Source organism: Coregonus clupeaformis, chromosome 9, assembly GCF_020615455.1.
Source record: "Coregonus clupeaformis isolate EN_2021a chromosome 9, ASM2061545v1, whole genome shotgun sequence".
NCBI classification, from domain to species: domain Eukaryota; kingdom Metazoa; phylum Chordata; class Actinopteri; order Salmoniformes; family Salmonidae; genus Coregonus; species Coregonus clupeaformis.
The window spans coordinates 18041867-18059385 of NC_059200.1; positions in this window are offsets into that span (position 1 = coordinate 18041867).

Consider the following 17519-nt stretch of genomic DNA (forward strand, 5'->3'; position numbering starts at 1 on the left):
CGGTAGTCATTGTGGCAGGTACCCTTAGAGTTATTGGGAACAGGAATGATGGCGGTCAGCTTGAAACATGTGGAGATTACAGACTGGGACAAGGAGAGGTTGAAAACGACTGTGAAGGCGCCTGCTAGCTGGCCATGCCCTGAGGACACACCCTGGAATACGGCCCAGCAACCTTACTCACCCTCGGAGAGAGAGAGATCCCCCAGTCCTCCGGATTAACGCGGGCACTCACGCAGGGATCCTAGTCGTTTTCGTGCATAACAGGCATTGAGTTCATCTGGAAGAGAGGCAGATCACGCAACATGCACCGAGCGTCGGAGTCGGTATTATAGGATTCCACCCAGAGGTGGCACCACAGGTTCAAAACAGGTGTGGCAAAATTCGTACATGTCTTTTCTGGGGCCTGGAGTTTTTCCTTATCTCATGACCTGGTCGGGTAAAACTCGGGGTCCTATTCGCACAGGGTCATAGCCTACTAAAAATCTACTGGCCTGAACAGAATTTCTACTAAACCGGACATGGTGTAGTTTTTAAATGCATTGGGGTATTGCAGGGCATATAAATTGGCATGCGTTCTCTCTATATGCAGCTATTAATAGGCTATATTTGGTTACTATGATATGTGTTAAAAAACGGTTTACTATAATTTAGCAATGGAAGTCATTACTCTATTCTTTAGAATTGCATTGTATTAATTCCATTCATTATTTTCTAAAGTAGGTCATTTTGAGAAGACGTTTTATACATCTCAAAATAGGACGCTGCCCCTTTAAGACAAATGCTTTCCAAAAGAGATATAGACCTGGCTACAGCAGGCCAGCCAAGACAAATGCTAAAGTGTATTTTTTGTAGCTTTCTTTTTGCAGACTATCAAAAGTAGTGTAGTGTCTAAACAGTTTATGACTTTGCTGATGTTTGCAAATGGTGTTAGAGGAAGTCTGTTATGTGGAGTCCTGGGATTGGTCTGTGGGGAAAACCACCCATATCATGTTACAGATTATAAATACTATGGTTGGGACAAAGGACGGGAAGGAACAACATATTAGAGATTGTGTTGGTTGTTCTCCAGATGTCTGCAGGAGTCTGTAAATCGACGCTGAAATCTTTGACGTAATAAAATATTATAATAAAGGACAGTGTCAGCGGATTTCTTGTCATCACAGCATCTCAGCATCGTTATCTCGACACTACAGTAGCCAGCATATTGCTAGTATGTTCACTATCGAACGTTTACTTTTGTAAATCACTTTCCCTAAAATAAATAAGCTCAGAGAGTAGACTGCGACAGAGCTGGTAAATGTTGAACTGGAACGCAAAAATGTGCTGAGAAAGTGGTGTGATTGAAAAGTACTGGGGCAAATGCTGTCTCGTCACACGTTTTCCGGCGGCTCTGATTCCACCTTGTTCCGATATTGTGGCAGCGGGTCTTCTTGTACGGGTTCGTGTCCTCAGCCGTAGCCTCAGGGTTAGCTGCGATAGCCCTGTGAGCGGTAGCTCTGTCCTTAAATGTAGCGTGCACCTCAGAGTTAATCCAGGGCTTTTGATTGGGGTTGTGTTCTGTTTAAACCACAAGAAGAGTTGGCAGTAATGGGGATCCTAATAAATACTAAATACTAGTGTCCATAGAGGGGGAGTATCCCAGACACTGCTGATTATGTCCTCTTCCTACTACTCCTTTCTCTACTCCTCCTCCTCTCCCTCCTCCTCCTCCTCCTTTTTTTCCCTCCTCCTCCTCCTCCTCCTTCTCCTCCTCCTCCTCCTCCTCCTCCTCTCCCTCCTCTTCCTCTTCATCATCCCTAATCCTCCCTCCTCCTCCTCCTCCTCTCCCTCCTCCTCCTCTTCATCATCCCTAATCCTCCCTCCTCCTCCTCTTCATCATCCCTAATCCTCCCTCCTCCTCCTCCTCTCCCTCCTCTTTCTCTTCATCATGCCTAATCCTCCCTCCTCCTCCTCCTCTCCCTCCTCTTCCTCTTCATCATCCCTAATCCTCCCTCATCCTCCTCCTCCTCCTTTTCTCCCTCCTCCTCCTCCTCCTCTCCCTCCTCTTCCTCTTCATCATCCCTAATCCTCCCATCTCCTCTCCCTCCTCCTCCTCTTCATCATCCCTAATCCTCCCTCCTCCTCCTCTCCCTCCTCTTCCTCTTCATCATGCCTAATCCTCCCTCCACCTCTCCCTCCTCCTCCTCTTCATCATCCCTAATCATCCCTCCTCCTCCTCCTCCTCTCCCTCCTCCTCCTCTTCATCATCCCTAATCCTCCCTCCACTCCTCCCTCCTCCTCGTCCTCCTCCTCCTCCTCTTCATCATCCCTAATCCTCCCTCCTCTTCCTCCTCTCCCTCCTCCTCCTCTTCATCATCCCTAATCCTCCCTCCTCCTCCTCCTCTTCATCATCCCTAATCCTCCCTCCTCCTCCTCTCCCCCTCCTCCTCTTCATCATCCCTAATCATCCCTCCTCCTCCTCCTCCTCTCCCTCCTCCTCATCTTCAGCATCCCTAATCCTCCCTCCACTCCCTCCTCCTCGTCCTCCTCCTCCTCTTCATCATCCCTAATCCTCCCTCCTCTTCCTCCTCTCCCTCCTCCTCCTCTTCATCATCCCTAATCCTCCCTCCTCCTCCTCCTCTTCATCATCCCTAATCCTCCCTCCTCCTCCTCTCCCCCTCCTCCTCTTCATCATCCCTAATCATCCCTCCTCCTCCTCCTCCTCTCCCTCCTCCTCATCTTCAGCATCCCTAATCCTCCCTCCTCCTCCTCCTCCTCCTCCTCTTCTTCATCATCCCTAATCCTCCCTCCTCCTCCTCCTCCTCCTCCTCCTCCACTTCATCATCCCTAATCCTCACTCCTCCTCCTCCTACTCCTCCTCTTCATCATCCCTAATCCTCCCTCCCTCCCTCCTCCTCCTCCTCCTCCTCCTCCTCTCCCTCCTCTTCCTCTTCATCATCCCTAATCCTCCTCTCCCTCCTCTTCCTCTTCATCAACCCTAAATCTCCCTCCTCCTCCTCCTCCTCTCCCTCCTCCTCCACTTCATCATCCCTAATCCTCCCTCCTCCTCCTCCCCCCTCCTCCTCCTCCTCTTCCCCTACCTCCTCTGATGACAGCTAGCCCAATTCATTACCTTTGCTCTCGGAGTTATGGCGGAATGGAGTAGCAAGCTAGCAGCCCTGTTCTACTGTGGCCAAATAGTGATAGTAGATGGTACATAATTGTTGTGCTGTTCCTCTGTGTCACGGGTTAGCTGTCATTCATAATTACAGTATTGATTGACATGATTAGAATGAGAACGTGTGTGTCCACCTTCACGAGAGACTGACCTCTTGAGAGTGAATGGACAGTAGATACAGTGGGGAGAACAAGTATTTGATGCACTGCCGATTTTGCAGGTTTTCCTACTTACAAAGCATGTAGAGGTCTGTAATTTTTTATCATAGGTACACTTCAACTGTGAGAGACGGAATCTAAAACAAAAATCCAGAAAATCACATTGTATGATTTTTAAGTAATTAATTTGCATTTTATTGCATGACATAAGTATTTGATACATCAGAAAAGCAGAACTTAATATTTGGTACAGAAACCTTTGTTTGCAATTACAGAGATCATACGTTTCCTGTAGATCTTGAGCAGGTTTGCACACACTGCAGCAGGGATTTTGGCCCACTCCTCCATTCAGACCTTCTCCAGATCCTTCAGGTTTCGGGGCTGTCGCTGGGCAATACGGACTTTCAGCTCCCTCCAAAGATTTTCTATTGGGTTCAGGTCTGGAGACTGGCTAGGTCACTCCAGGACCTTGAGATGCTTCTTACGGAGCCAATCCTTAGTTGCCCTGGCTGTGTGTTTCGGGTCGTTGTCATGCTGGAAGAACCAGCCATCTCTCACAGTTGAAGTGTATCTATGATAAAAATTACAGACCTCTACATGCTTTGTAAGTAGGAAAACCTGCAAAATCGGCAGTGTATCAAATACTTGTTCTCCCCACTGTATATTATATATATATATATATATATATATATATATATACTTTTTTGTTGTTGTTGTTGTTGTATTTTACCCCCTTTTTCTCCCCAATTTCGTGGTATCCAATTGGTAGTTACAGTCTTGTCCCATCGCTGCAACTCCCGTACGGACACGGGAGAGGCGAAGGTCGAGAGTTGTGCGTCCTCCGAAACACAACCCAACCGTGCCGCACTGCTTCTTGACACAGTGCCCGCTTAACCCGGAAGCCAGCCGCACCAATGTGTCGGAGGAAACACCGTACACCTGGCGACCGAGTCAGCGTGCACTGTTCCCGGCCCGCCACAAGAGTCGCTAGTGCGCGATGGGACAAGAACATCCCTGCCGGCCAAACCCTCCCCTAACCTGGACGACGCTGGGCCAATTGTGCGCCGCCCCATGGGGTCTCCCAGTCGCGGCCGGCTGCGACAGAGCCTGGACTCGAACCAGGATCTCTAGTGGCACAGCTAGCACTGCGACAGTAGATTTTTTTTTAATGCTCTGAATAGCATTATGTAGATTTGAAGTTGTGAGTACAGAATAACAATGTGCAGGAAGAGAAATGTCCAAATCTATTTTGCTAATAGTTGCGAGTTTTCAGAGAACAGTTAGAAATTACACTGCCAAAAGGAATTCTGGGAAGTAATATTGTTTGAGCTCTCCGCTACTAATACAGCTTTTATGTTGATTTGGTGAAACATTTGCAGATTCCATGTGCATGGGTAATCAAAACACATGGCAGATTCACACTCAAAAAGATGTCACATAAAGCTTACTTCACTGTTAAACGTTTTGTTATGTTTCACTGTTTCAGGATAGCAGGCTGACGTTTCTGAAATTCCTGCACTGCCTTGCGCAGTCTGTCAGTCTACTGTGATGACAGCCTTCACCCCCACATGGTATTCAGATTCAGAAAACTTTAATGTTCTCAGTAGCTAGGAGCCCATCCAATTTGCGACAGATTTTCATGTGAATATTCAAAAATCTGCATAAAACAATATGCACATTTTCCCACCAGAGATGTTTATTTAATTTATTTAAATAAAGCTGCAAACGAACTTGGTCTCTTTTTTGCTTTCTCGAGGAAGGCAGATCCAAAATGCAGGTGTTTCAGCCTAGCTCAGTCCTTTCTGTGGTGGTGGTGGGGCAGCCAGCGGAAAAATACTGCGCGTAGGGGTTGGTAATGTTCACTAGTTGCGCCGTGATGGGCTCAGTGTTCTGTCACTCATGGGGACACTACGTCACCGCAAAATCTAAGGGTAGAGCTCGAAAATTCTATCCCCTTGGGTGCTGCCATAGAGTTACATTAGAAGTGCCCATTCAAGAAGGCTCAAGGTCATTGGCCACAGATAAAATGACGTCAAATCACATTATATCTACAGTAGCATTGATGTCAACATCATACTTTCAAAATCTTAGCTAGCAAGCTAGCAGTCATCATCATGAATCAAGTCATTAATCTGCTGGAAAGTCCCTTTCAATCCTTGTCATATGAAGATAAATAATGAAGAAAAATTATAGATAAAACATATCGGTGCTCATTGGCCATTGGACATAAACATTACACAGTTGGAAATCGCAAATTCAACAATGAGTGGTTTGGAAGGAATCAGTTGCTAACTGCAAGCATTGCAAAGCAATCACTAGCCTGCTATTCAGTGGAGTGGGTGTGTGGTCCCAAGTCTGGGTTTAAGGGTCTCTTTTCCAAGCTTAAAAGGATAAACATTCAACATTGGCCATGCTGTCAATCCAGAATGACTTGTGTGCGCTCAAAACAACTGGAAACTCGGAACTGGGAAATCTGACTACAGTGCGTTCAAGACAACTGGGAACTCTGAAAAAAAGGAAAAAAAGGAGCTCCGACTGAGGAAATACATTTGAACGGTCATCCAACTCGGAGGAGGTGAGGGCCCTGGGAGTGTGATGCCAGGAAAATAACCTCTCACTCAACGTCAACAAAACAAAGGAGATGATCGTGGACTTCAGGAAACAGCATAGGGTGCACCCCCCCCTATCCACATCGACGGGACCGCAGTGGAGAAGGTGGAAAGCTTCAAGTTCCTTGGCGTACACATCACTGACTCTCATCACAACTGAAATGGTCCACCCACGCAGACAGTGTGGTGAAGAAGGCGCAACAGAGCCTCTTCAACCTCAGGAGGCTGAAGACATTTGGCTTGGCACCTAAAAACCTCACAAACCTTTTACAGATGCACAATTGAGAGCATCCTGTCGGGCTGTATCACCGCCTGGTATGGCAACTGCACCACCCGCAACCGCAGGGCTCTCCAGAGGGTGGTGCGTTCTGCCGAACGCATTACTGGGGGCAAACTACTCGCCCTCCAAGACACCTACAGCACCCGATGTCACAGGAAGGCCAAAAAGATCATCAAGGACATCAACCACCCGAGCCACTGCCTGTTCACCCCGCTATCATCCAGAAGGCGAGGTCATTACAGGTGCATCAAAGCTGGGACCAAGAGAATGAAAAACAGCTTCTATCGCAAGGCCATCAGACTGTTAAATAGCCATCAATAGCACATTAGAGGCTGCTGCTGCCTATTGAAATCACTGGCCACAAATGGAACACTAGTCACTTTAATAATGTTTACATATCTTGCACTACTCATCTCATATGTATATACTGTATCCTATTCTATAATATTCTACTGTATCTTAGTCCATGCCGCTCTGTCATTGCTTGTCCATATATGTATATATTCTTAAATTCCAGTCCTTACTAGATTTGTGTGTATTGGGTATATGTTGTTAGATATTACTTGTTAGATATTACTGCACTGTCGGAGCTAGAAGCACAAGCATTTCGCTACACCCGCAATAACATCTGCTAAACACGTGTATGTGACAAATGTGATTTGATTTGATTTGATTTGAATTGCAAGTTGGGAACTCTGGCCTCTTTCTAGAGCTCCAATCTGAAGATCAGGATTCGACCTTGTTTTTTTTCAGAGTTCCCAGTTGTCTTGAACGCACCATCAATCCAGAGAATGGCAGACTTTTGATGACAAGTTTGATGACAAACGGCCAACCTTCCTGTTCATGTGAGCACAGCACACCGAGGTGTCCAAATATGTCTTGTATGCTGCTGCACAAATGATGTAATATGCCAGGGAGATATGTATACTGTAGCTAAGAAAGTAATACTAAGTGTATGTTGAGTAGTAAGCTGTTAGCTGTTGGTGGTGCACATGTAGCCTATAGACTGTTTTATAGAGATGTCATCATCAAATATTGTAAGAGCTTTCATTGTCTGCTTATTATGCTTCCCCTTTATTTATCCTACGGTTCTGACTTGGTGTACAGGGAGAATACTTTAAGAACGGCCCAAGTTCTGGATTCTGTCGCTATACATTTCAAAAGTGCTGAACAAATAGTTATATTGACTACGTCCGTCCTAGCTCGCTCATTAATGTCTTAATCGAAATTACGGATTGCCTCTTGTCCGCTCGTCGTCCCCTTATGCCATAGTTTGTACATCTCAATTGTCAGCAGAAACCACATTTGTTTAAGCAAGTCAGCCATATCAGCTATGTTTTTTTTTTTATAGGCAGTAAATTAAGCTGAATGAACTGTTTCGCTGCCAGACAAGGCTCCGCCGATAGCCAGGTGTAGCGGTGGTAAGGTGTTGGGACTCTGCTGTTGAGACAGCTTTCTGTAGGCCCTAACAGTTTGTGGGCACCGTTTGTCACAGTTATAGTGCAATTAATGTATTGTTTAGTGTTGTGTTGTGTAGTGGCTTTGCTGGCATGCATTCAAAAAACATGTTTTGTTTGCCCCACCAAGATTTACATGCTTAAATCGCCACTGACAACAATACACAAAAAGCTAAACACAATCAGAAAAAACAGACAGTAAAAAGGTCCCCTAACAACCATCTGAAATGCCCTAGAGGCACCGATTCCTCCAATTTTAAAGTGCATTGTAGATCATTCCACACACAATGCGCAAGGAAACCAAAAGCTGATTTACCTACATTTACATTTAAGTCATTTAGCAGACGCTCTTATCCAGAGCGACTTACAGTTAGTGAACACATATATATATATTTTTTTTTATACTGGCCCCCCGTGGGAATCGAACCCACAACCCTGGCGTTGCAAACGCCATGCTCTATCAACTGAGCTACATCCCTGCCGACCATTCCCTCCCCTACCCTGGACAACGCTGGGCCAATTGTGCGCCGCCCATGAGTCTCCCGGTCGCAGCCGGCTGCGACAGAGCCTGGATTCAAACCAGGATCTCTAGTGGCACAGTTAGCACTGCGATGCAGTGCCTTAGACCACTGCGCCACTCAGGAGTACCTGACTCTCTATACACCAAAGGAGTACCTGACTCTCTATACACCAAAGGAGTCTCTAGAGTTAACCTCTTAAGGATCGAACCCTTTTTTCAATTTTCGCCTAAAATGACATACCCAAATCTAACTGACTGTAGCTCAGGACCTAAAGCAAGGATTTGCATATTCTTGATACCATTTGAAAGGAAACACTTTGAAGTTTGTGGAAATGTGAAATTAATATAGTAGAATATAACACATTAGATCTGGTAAAAGATAATACAAACAAAAAAACATGTGTTTTCAGTTGTTTTTTTTATCCATCATCTTTGAAATGCAAAAGAAAGGCCACAATATAATATTGCAGTTTAGGCGCAATTTAGATCTTGGCCACTAGATGGCAGCAGTGTGCGTGCAACGTTTCAGATTGATCCAGTGATGCGTTGCAATACTGGACTATTTTGTATCAAGTCTGCCCAAATGTGCCGAATTGGTCAATTGATACATTTGAAAGTACGTAACTATAGAGAACATACAAAAATTTAAAATGTTATGGTAATACAAAATGTAAGTGTACACACTCCCAGGAATGTCATACATGATGGATCATTAGCTTATACACTAACTTTCACACATCTAGATGGCCGGGCGGGGTGGGTGTGGAGCCATTTTAATATATAAATTGATTTTATCAAACAAAACTATGCTACATTTTATCTCTGGGACCCTTAGGATGACAAATCAGAGCAAGATTACTGAATGTACGTACATTATTTACCTTCAGAGGTGAAAATGTATCAAACCAGTTGCCGTGATAAGATTTTGGTTGTTGTGCACTCTCCTCAAACAATAGCATGGTATTTTTTCACAGTAATAGCTACTGTAAATTGGACAGTGCATTTAGATTAACAGGAATTTAAGGTTTCTGCCCATATAAGACATGTCTATATCCTGGAAAGTTTGCTGTTACTTACAACAGTCATGGTAATCACATTAGAGCATGTTAGCTCAACCGTCCCGTATACGGGACACCGATCCCATAGAGGTTAACCGACCCTGTGAACGGGTTTGATAACTAGTCATTTTAAATCTTAACAGTGATGTTAGGTAAGTCAGAAGCTTGTGGAGCAGGGCTTTCTAAACAAAAAGAGTGTAAGGATGTGATCCTATGTGAATTCAAAGAAGTCCAACCAACATTCTGTTAAAGAATACAGTGATAAGTAATAAAACGTCCTCCTGTGATAAAACGAAGGACGCTATGAAACATTGCATCCAGGGGTTTAAGAATAGAGGCAGCTGCACTTTGATACATTTACATTTTTTTGTCATTCCATCTGAGACAATCTTACGAGAACTTGAAAACAACATGTATGTAGTTTTGCCAGTATTAAGTACGAGTTTTAAATCAACTGCAAAATCGGACTGTAGCCTTGTCACAGCCAGGTCAGCAGTCGGGGCAATTGCGTACACAATAGTATCATCCACATATACAGTGCCTTGCAAAAGTATTCATCCCCCTTGGCGTTTTTCCTATTTTGTTGCATTACAACCTGTAATTTAAATGCTCCACAGCGGAGATTGGAGTATCTGTCCATAGGACCACTTTAAGCCGTACACTCCACAGAGCTGGGATTTATGGAAGAGTGGCCAGAAAAAAGCCAGTGCTTAAAGAAAAAAATAAGCAAACACGTTTGGTGTTCACCAAAAGGCATGTGGGAGACTCCCCAAACATCTGGTCAGATGAGACTAAAATTGAGCTTTTTGGCCATCAAGGAAAACGCTATGTCTGGTGCAAACCCAACACCTCTCATCACCCCGAGAACACCATCCCCACAGTGAAGCATGGTGATGGTAGCATCATGCTGTGGGGATGTTTTTCATCGGCAGGGACTGGGAAACTGGTCAGAATTGAAGGAATGACGGATGGTGCTAAATACAGGGACTGGGACGGAGGTTGACCTTCCAGCAGGACAATGACCCTAAGCATACTGCTAAAGCAACACTCGAGTGGTTTAAGGGGAAACATTTAAATGTCTTGGAATGGCCTAGTCAAAGCCCAGACCTCAATCCAATTGAGAATGTGTGGTATGACTTCAAGATTGCTGTACACCAGCAAAACCCATCCAACTTGAAGGAGCTGGAGCAGTTTTGCCTTGAAGAATGGGCAAAAATCCCAGGGGCTAGATGTGCCAAGCTTATAAAAACATACCCCAAGAGACTTGCAGCTGTAATTGCTGCAAAAGGTGGCTCTACAAAGTATTGACTTTGGGGGGGTGAATAGTTATGCACGGTCAAGTTAGAGTTTTTTTGTCTTATTTCTTGTTTGTTTCACAATAAAATAAATTGCATCTTCAAAGTGGTAGGCATGTTGTGTAAATCAAATGATACAAACCACCCAAAAATCAATTTTAATTCCAGGTTGTAAGGCAACAAAATAGGAAAAATGCCAAGGGGGGTGAATACTTTCGCAAGCCACTGTAGACATAAAAATGGTATTGAAGAGTTCATCTGACTCTGGGGAAGTAGGTAAAGGGCTTCATTGCAAAAATCCGGAAGTATCCCTTTAATAGCCGGAACTCTTCTATTTTCAAAGCCTAGCGCCATGATTGGTAATTTACCTGTCTTATATGAGCTCGCTTGCAATGAGGCGGGAGTGGTGGCAATATCTGAGTTGTGTCCTTGCCAAAGTGCCAATTTCAGTATGAACTGGTGGGGATATTTAAGACCAACCAAAGCTGGTCTTAGTGGTAACGTGGTTGGTTATGGATTTTGACAACGGAAGCGCAGCTTATGCAGCCATGATGGACAGTGACCATATGCGCATGGAACAAGAGAGATGTGCTTTTTGTGCCCATTAAACTTGTATTTAGAAACATAAAATTTTTATGTTTTTTCCCATTTTTGTTTCATTGGATTAAAAAGCGGAACCTCCAGTCCTCAATGAAGGCTGTCTTTTTGACCTGCTCCAAGACTATTGATAAAGGGTGTGGCTCATGAGACCGCTTTGAAATAAATCTCAGAAACTTTATTAAAAGATGACGTTTGGCAGCAGCAGACATCCCATTTTTATCTTTGTGGCTATTACATTATTTTATCTCCCGTTATTATTTTGGATGTGTGTAAAAACCGAGCGGTCGGGTGTTTGGAGTGTTTATCCAACAAAAATGTTTAATAAATAAAAATGATGTTCCCCCCACTTCTGAAACCAAAGTTGCGTCCCCTGCATACAGCCGTGGCCAAAAATATTGGCACCCTTGCACTTTTTTCAAATAATGCACAATTTCTTCCAGAAAACTGCTGAAATTAAAAAATATTTTTGTATCCACATATGTATGTCTTTGGTTTGCAGTTGAACCCAATTTTTTTGTTGTTGAATAATCTACTAAATGTTAGCTTATTCCACAAAGAAATCCTAAAATGGCTCAGAGAATATTATTGGCACCTTCTAGAAATCGTTAGAAATAATCCTATTTGAAGCAGGTGATTCTCCATTACCTGTGGTGAGTTGTAGGTACCTGCAATATAACAATCACTAATTCAACCAGTTTGAATAGAGAAAAGGACTCATTCTCCTGTTTTGTGTCACTGTGCCACACTGATCCTCAACATGGGCCCCTCAGGGGTGCGTGCTTAGTCCCCTCCTGTACTCCCTGTTCACCCACGACTGCGTGGCCAAACATGACTCCAACACCATCATTAAGTTTGCTGATGACACAACAGTGGAAGGCCTGATCACCGACAACGATGAGACAGCCTATAGGGAGGAGGTCAGAGACCTGGCAGTGTGGTGCCAGGACAACAACCTCTCCCTCAATGTGAGCAAGACAAAGGAGCTGATCGTGGATTACAGGAAAAGGAGGGCCGAACAGGCCCCCATTAACATCGACGGGGCTGTAGTGGAGCGGGTCGAGAGTTTCAAGTTCCTTGGTGTCCACATCACCAACGAACTATCATGGTCCAAACACACCAAGACAGAAGAGGGCACGACAACACCTATTCCCCCCTCAGGAGACTGAAAAGATTTGGCATGGGTCCCCAGATCCTCAAAAAGTTATACAGCTGCACCATCGAGAGCATCCTGATTGGTTGCATCACCACCTGGTATGGCAACTGCTCTGCATCTGACCATAAGGTGCTATAGAGGGTAGTGCGTACGGCCCAGTACATCACTGGGGCCAAGCTTCCTGCCATCCAGGACCTCTATACTAGGCGGTGTCAGAGGAAAGCCCAAAAAATGGTTAAAGACTCCAGTCACCCAAGTCATAGACTGTTCTCTCTGCTACCGCACGACAAGCGGTACCGGAGCACCAAGTCTAGGACCAAAAGGCTCCTTACCAGCATCTACCCCCAAGCCATAAGACTGCTGAACAATTTATCAAATGGCCACCTGGACTATTTACATTGACCCCCCCACACACACACACCCCTCCATTTGTTTTTACACTGCTGCTACCCCTTGTCTATTATCTATGTATAGTCACTATTTCCCCTACCTACAGTTGAAGTCGGAAGTTTACTTACACTTATGTTGGAGTCATTAAAACTAATTTTCAACCACTCCACAAATTTCTTGTTAACAAACTATAGTTTTGGCAAGTCGGTTAGGACATCTACTTTGTGCATGACACAAGTAATTTTTCCAACAATTGTTTACAGCCAGATTATTTCACTTATAATTCACTGAATCACAATTCCAGTGGGTCAGAAGTTTACATACACTAAGTTGACTGTGCCATTTAAACAGCTTGAAAATTGTCATGTCATGGCTTTAGAAGCTTCTGATAGGCTAATTTACATCATTTGAGTCAATTGGAGGTGTACCTGTGGATGTATTTCAAGGCCTACCTTCAAACTCAGTGCCTCTTTGCTTGACATCATGGGAAAATCAAAAGAAATCAGCCCAGACCTCAGAAAAAAATTTGTATAGACCTCCACAAGTCTGGTTCATCGTTGGGAGCAATTTCCAAACGCCTGAAGGTACCACGTTTATCTGTACAAACAATAGTACGCAAGCATAAACACCATGGGACCACGCAGCCATCATACCGCTCAGGAAGGAGATGTGTTCTGTCTCATAGAGATGAACGTACTTTGGTGCGAAAAGTGCAAATCAATCCCAGAACAACAGCAAAGGACCTTGTGAAGATGCTGGATGAAACAGGTACAAAAGTATCTATATCCACAGTAAAACAAGTCCTATATCGACATAACCTGAAAGGCCGCTCAGCAAGGAAGAAGCCACTGCCCAAAAACTGCCATAAAAAAGCCAGACTACAGTTTGCAACTGCACATGGGGACAAAGATCGTACTTTTTGGAGAAATGTCCTCTGGTCTGATGAAACAAAAATAGAACTGTTTGGCCATAATGACCATCGTTATGTTTGGAGGAAAAAGGGGGTGGCTTGCAAGCCGAAGAACACCATCCCAACCGTGAAGCACGGGGGTGACAGCGTCATTCTATGGGGGTGCTTTGCTGCAGGAGGGACTGGTGCACTTCACAAAATAGATGGCATCATGAGGAAGGAAAATTATGTGGATATATTGAAGCAACATCTCAAGACATCAGTCAGGAAGTTAAAGCTTGGTCACAAATGGGTCTTCCAAATGGACAATGACCCCAAGCATACTTCCAAAGTTGTGACAAAATGGCTTAAGGACAACAAAGTCAAGGTATTGGAGTGTCCATCACAAAGCCCTGACCTCAATCCTATAGAACATTTGTGGGCAGAACTGAAAAAGCGTGTGCGAGCAAGGAGGCCTACAAACCTGACTCAGTTACACCAGCTATGTCAGGAGGAATGTGCCAAAATTCACCCAACTTATTGTGGGAAGCTTGTGGAAGGCGACCCGAAACGTTTGGCCCAAGTTAAACAATTTAAAGGCAATGCTACCAAATACTAATTGATTGTATGTAATCTTCTGACCCACTGGGAATGTGATGAAAGAAATAAAAGCTGAAATAAATAATTCTCTCTACTATTATTCTGACATTTCACATTCTTAAAATAAAGTGGTGATCATAACTAACCTAAGACAGGGAATTTTGACTAGGATTAAATGTCAGGAATTGTGAAAAACTGAGTTTAAATGTATTTGGCTAAGGTGTATGTAAACTTCCGACTTCAACTGTACATGTAGAAATTACCTCAACTAACCTGTACCCCCGCACATTGACTCGGTACAGGTACCCGCCTTATATAGCCTTTTTATATATTTTTGGTGGGGGTTTATTTGGTAAATCTTTTCTTAACTCTTTCTTGCACTGCATTGCTTTCTGCCCATATAAGACATGTCTATATCCTGGAAAGTTTGCTGTTACTTACAACAGTCATGCTAATCACATTAGCGCACGTTAGCTCAACCGTCCCGTATACGGGACACCGATCCCGTAGAGGTTAACTGTTGTTGAACTTTAACTAAGATTCATAATTGATTAAATCTGGCCTTCTCTTATTAATTAAAGGCAACACTACCTTGCAGACGTGTTTAGGTTAAATAAGGCCATGGTGCTAGTCTCATAGAGACTTCCTGATGGCCTTAATGGACTGAATGTTCAGTGTGTGTGTTCCTTGATGACATCAACAAAACCAGTCAGTGAATTCACGCTATTATGAAACCCAAATACAGATCATTGACAGATCTTTATTTTTGTATTTTTTTTATTTTGGGGATTTGTGTGTATTGTTTTGTATTGTTCAGTATTACTGCACTGTTGGAGCTAGAAACATAAGCATTTCGCTGCACCTGCAAAATATGTGTACGCGACCAATAATATTTGATTTGATTTGATCAGCAGTAGGTAGGATAGAGGATGAATATATATATATAGGTGAACTTCACAGTTTATTCTGACATTTAAATATAATCTTGATCAGGAGGCCAGGTATAAAGGTATAAAACCAAACAAAATCACTGCATTTACGGCCTTTTACTGCAGTCTGGAGTGTCAAAACGAGGACCCGCTCAGAGTCATAGGGATTTACATGAAATATAACATAACTGCTGATTACGCAGACCAATAAGTAAAATCGCCCGACGAAAGCCAGAGATTTTAGGGCCCGTTGGAAAATCCATCTTAATCCTGTGTGATCTGATGTGTTTTAGCTCTTGGGATGGCAGACAGGCCAGTAGCAGACAGGCAGACAGGCAGACAGGTGTCCCGTGTAGCTCATTTGGTAGAGCTTGGCGCTTGCAACGCCAGGGTTGTGGGTTCGATTCCCATGGGGGGACCAGTATGAAAATGTATGCACTCACTAACTGTAAGTCGCTCTGGATAAGAGTGTCTGCTAAATGACTAAAATTTTAAAAAATGTAATGCCAATAGCAGACAGGCAGATGGGCCAGTAGCAGACAGGCAGATGGGCCAGTAGCAGACAGGCCAGTAGCAGATGGGCCAGTAGCAGATGGGCCAGTAGCAGATGGGCCAGTAGCAGACAGGCCAGTAGCAGACAGGCAGATGGGCCAGTAGCAGACAGGCCAGTAGCAGACAGGCAGATGGGCCAGTAGCAGACAGGCCAGTAGCAGACAGGCAGATGGGCCAGTAGCAGACAGGCCAGTAGCAGACAGGCCAGTAGCAGACAGGCCAGTAGCAGACAGGCCAGTAACAACAAGGCAGATGGGCCAGTAGCAGACAGGCCAGTAACAACAAGGCAGATGGGCCAGTAGCAGACAGACAGACAGCCAGCCGATGGGGGCTTTTGTTTAAGGAAACATCCAGTCCTGCTCTACTCTGCCCCCAGCCCTAATCTACCTATTAGTTAAGGACAAACTACCCCCAGCCAACATCTTTTCCCATTGGTTAAGGACATGTCCTGTCCTGTCTCCCCCTGGTCCTCTGTGCTGTCTCAGCGGCACTGCAAGGTTAAATATCCCAAAAGCAGGGTGTTCGTTCCAAATGACACCCTATTCCCTATATAGTGCACTATATTTGACCAGATTCCCATAGGGCTCTGGTTAAAAGTAGTGCACTATATAGGGAATAGGGTGTAATTTGTGAGGCACATACGATGTTGACCGCAGAGGTCCCACTTTAAATGACATGCAGCTTTATGAAGGCTTCAAAAAGCCTTCATAAAGCCTTCATAAACACTACATAATTGTGTCACAAATCATCTATAACCGTGTGTCATGCTTTATAAAGGGTTCATAAATGTGGTATAACTGTGTGACATAACCACCAATGTCAAATGTGACATAGCCCATTATGTCAAATAGGACATAAACCTGTGTTTTATATAGGGTGGCATAAGCACCGCTCAATAAAGGCTTTATAAATCATATTAAATTGAGGCTTCACAAAGCATTTATAACCTTGTCATGCATCTTGGTAGAGCATTGCAACACCAGGATAATGGGTTCGATTCCCGGGACCACCCATGCGTAAAAATGGATGCACTCATGACTGTAAGTCGCTTTGGATAAAAGTGTCTGCTAAATGGCATATATTTTTATGTATTATATTACTCTAAAACATTTCTAGGATGGCCCAACCTCTTTCTCTCTTGGGTACATAGCCAATATTGAACCTGAACCCAAAGAATCTGTGCCGCAAGATGACACCCACTCTAAAGTGCAGTCATGCACAGTAAAAAACGTTGGTGGGGACTTTTAAAATCCGTTTTTATTTTTTGATAAAATAAATTGTTTCCCCAAATTCCGTTTTCTTGTTTCTTTTTTCCAGCTTTTGGATTTCCCCATTTTTTTCAGTCCCCCCATTTTTGAAAAGCGAGTCAGGTAAAAAGCTTTCTTTTGTCTTAAAGGAGCAATGTTGTATTTTGAGATAGGCTTGAATAAGCTAAGTAGCCAATGGGCAGAGGGTAGCATAATTTGTCTGATACTCTGTAATAATGGTATGGGAATAATGATACATTTTCTTTTGTAAAGTGGTTTCAACAGGGAGGGATCAAGGATGTCCCTCCAAGGAACCCAGCACCGTTCCTCCGGACCGTACCCCTCCCATTCCACGAGATACTGCAGGCCCCCCACCCGACGCCTCGAATCCAGGATGGAACGGACCGAATACGCTGGTGCCCCCTCGATGTCCAATGGGGGCGGAGGGACCTCGCGCACCTCAGACTCCTGGAGCGGACCAGCTACCACCGGCCTGAGGAGAGACACATGGAACGAGGGGTTAATATGGTAATCAGGAGGGAGCTGTAACCTATAACAAACCTCGTTCAATCTCCTCAGGACTTTAAATGGCCCCACAAACCGCCGACCCAGCTTCCGGCAGGGC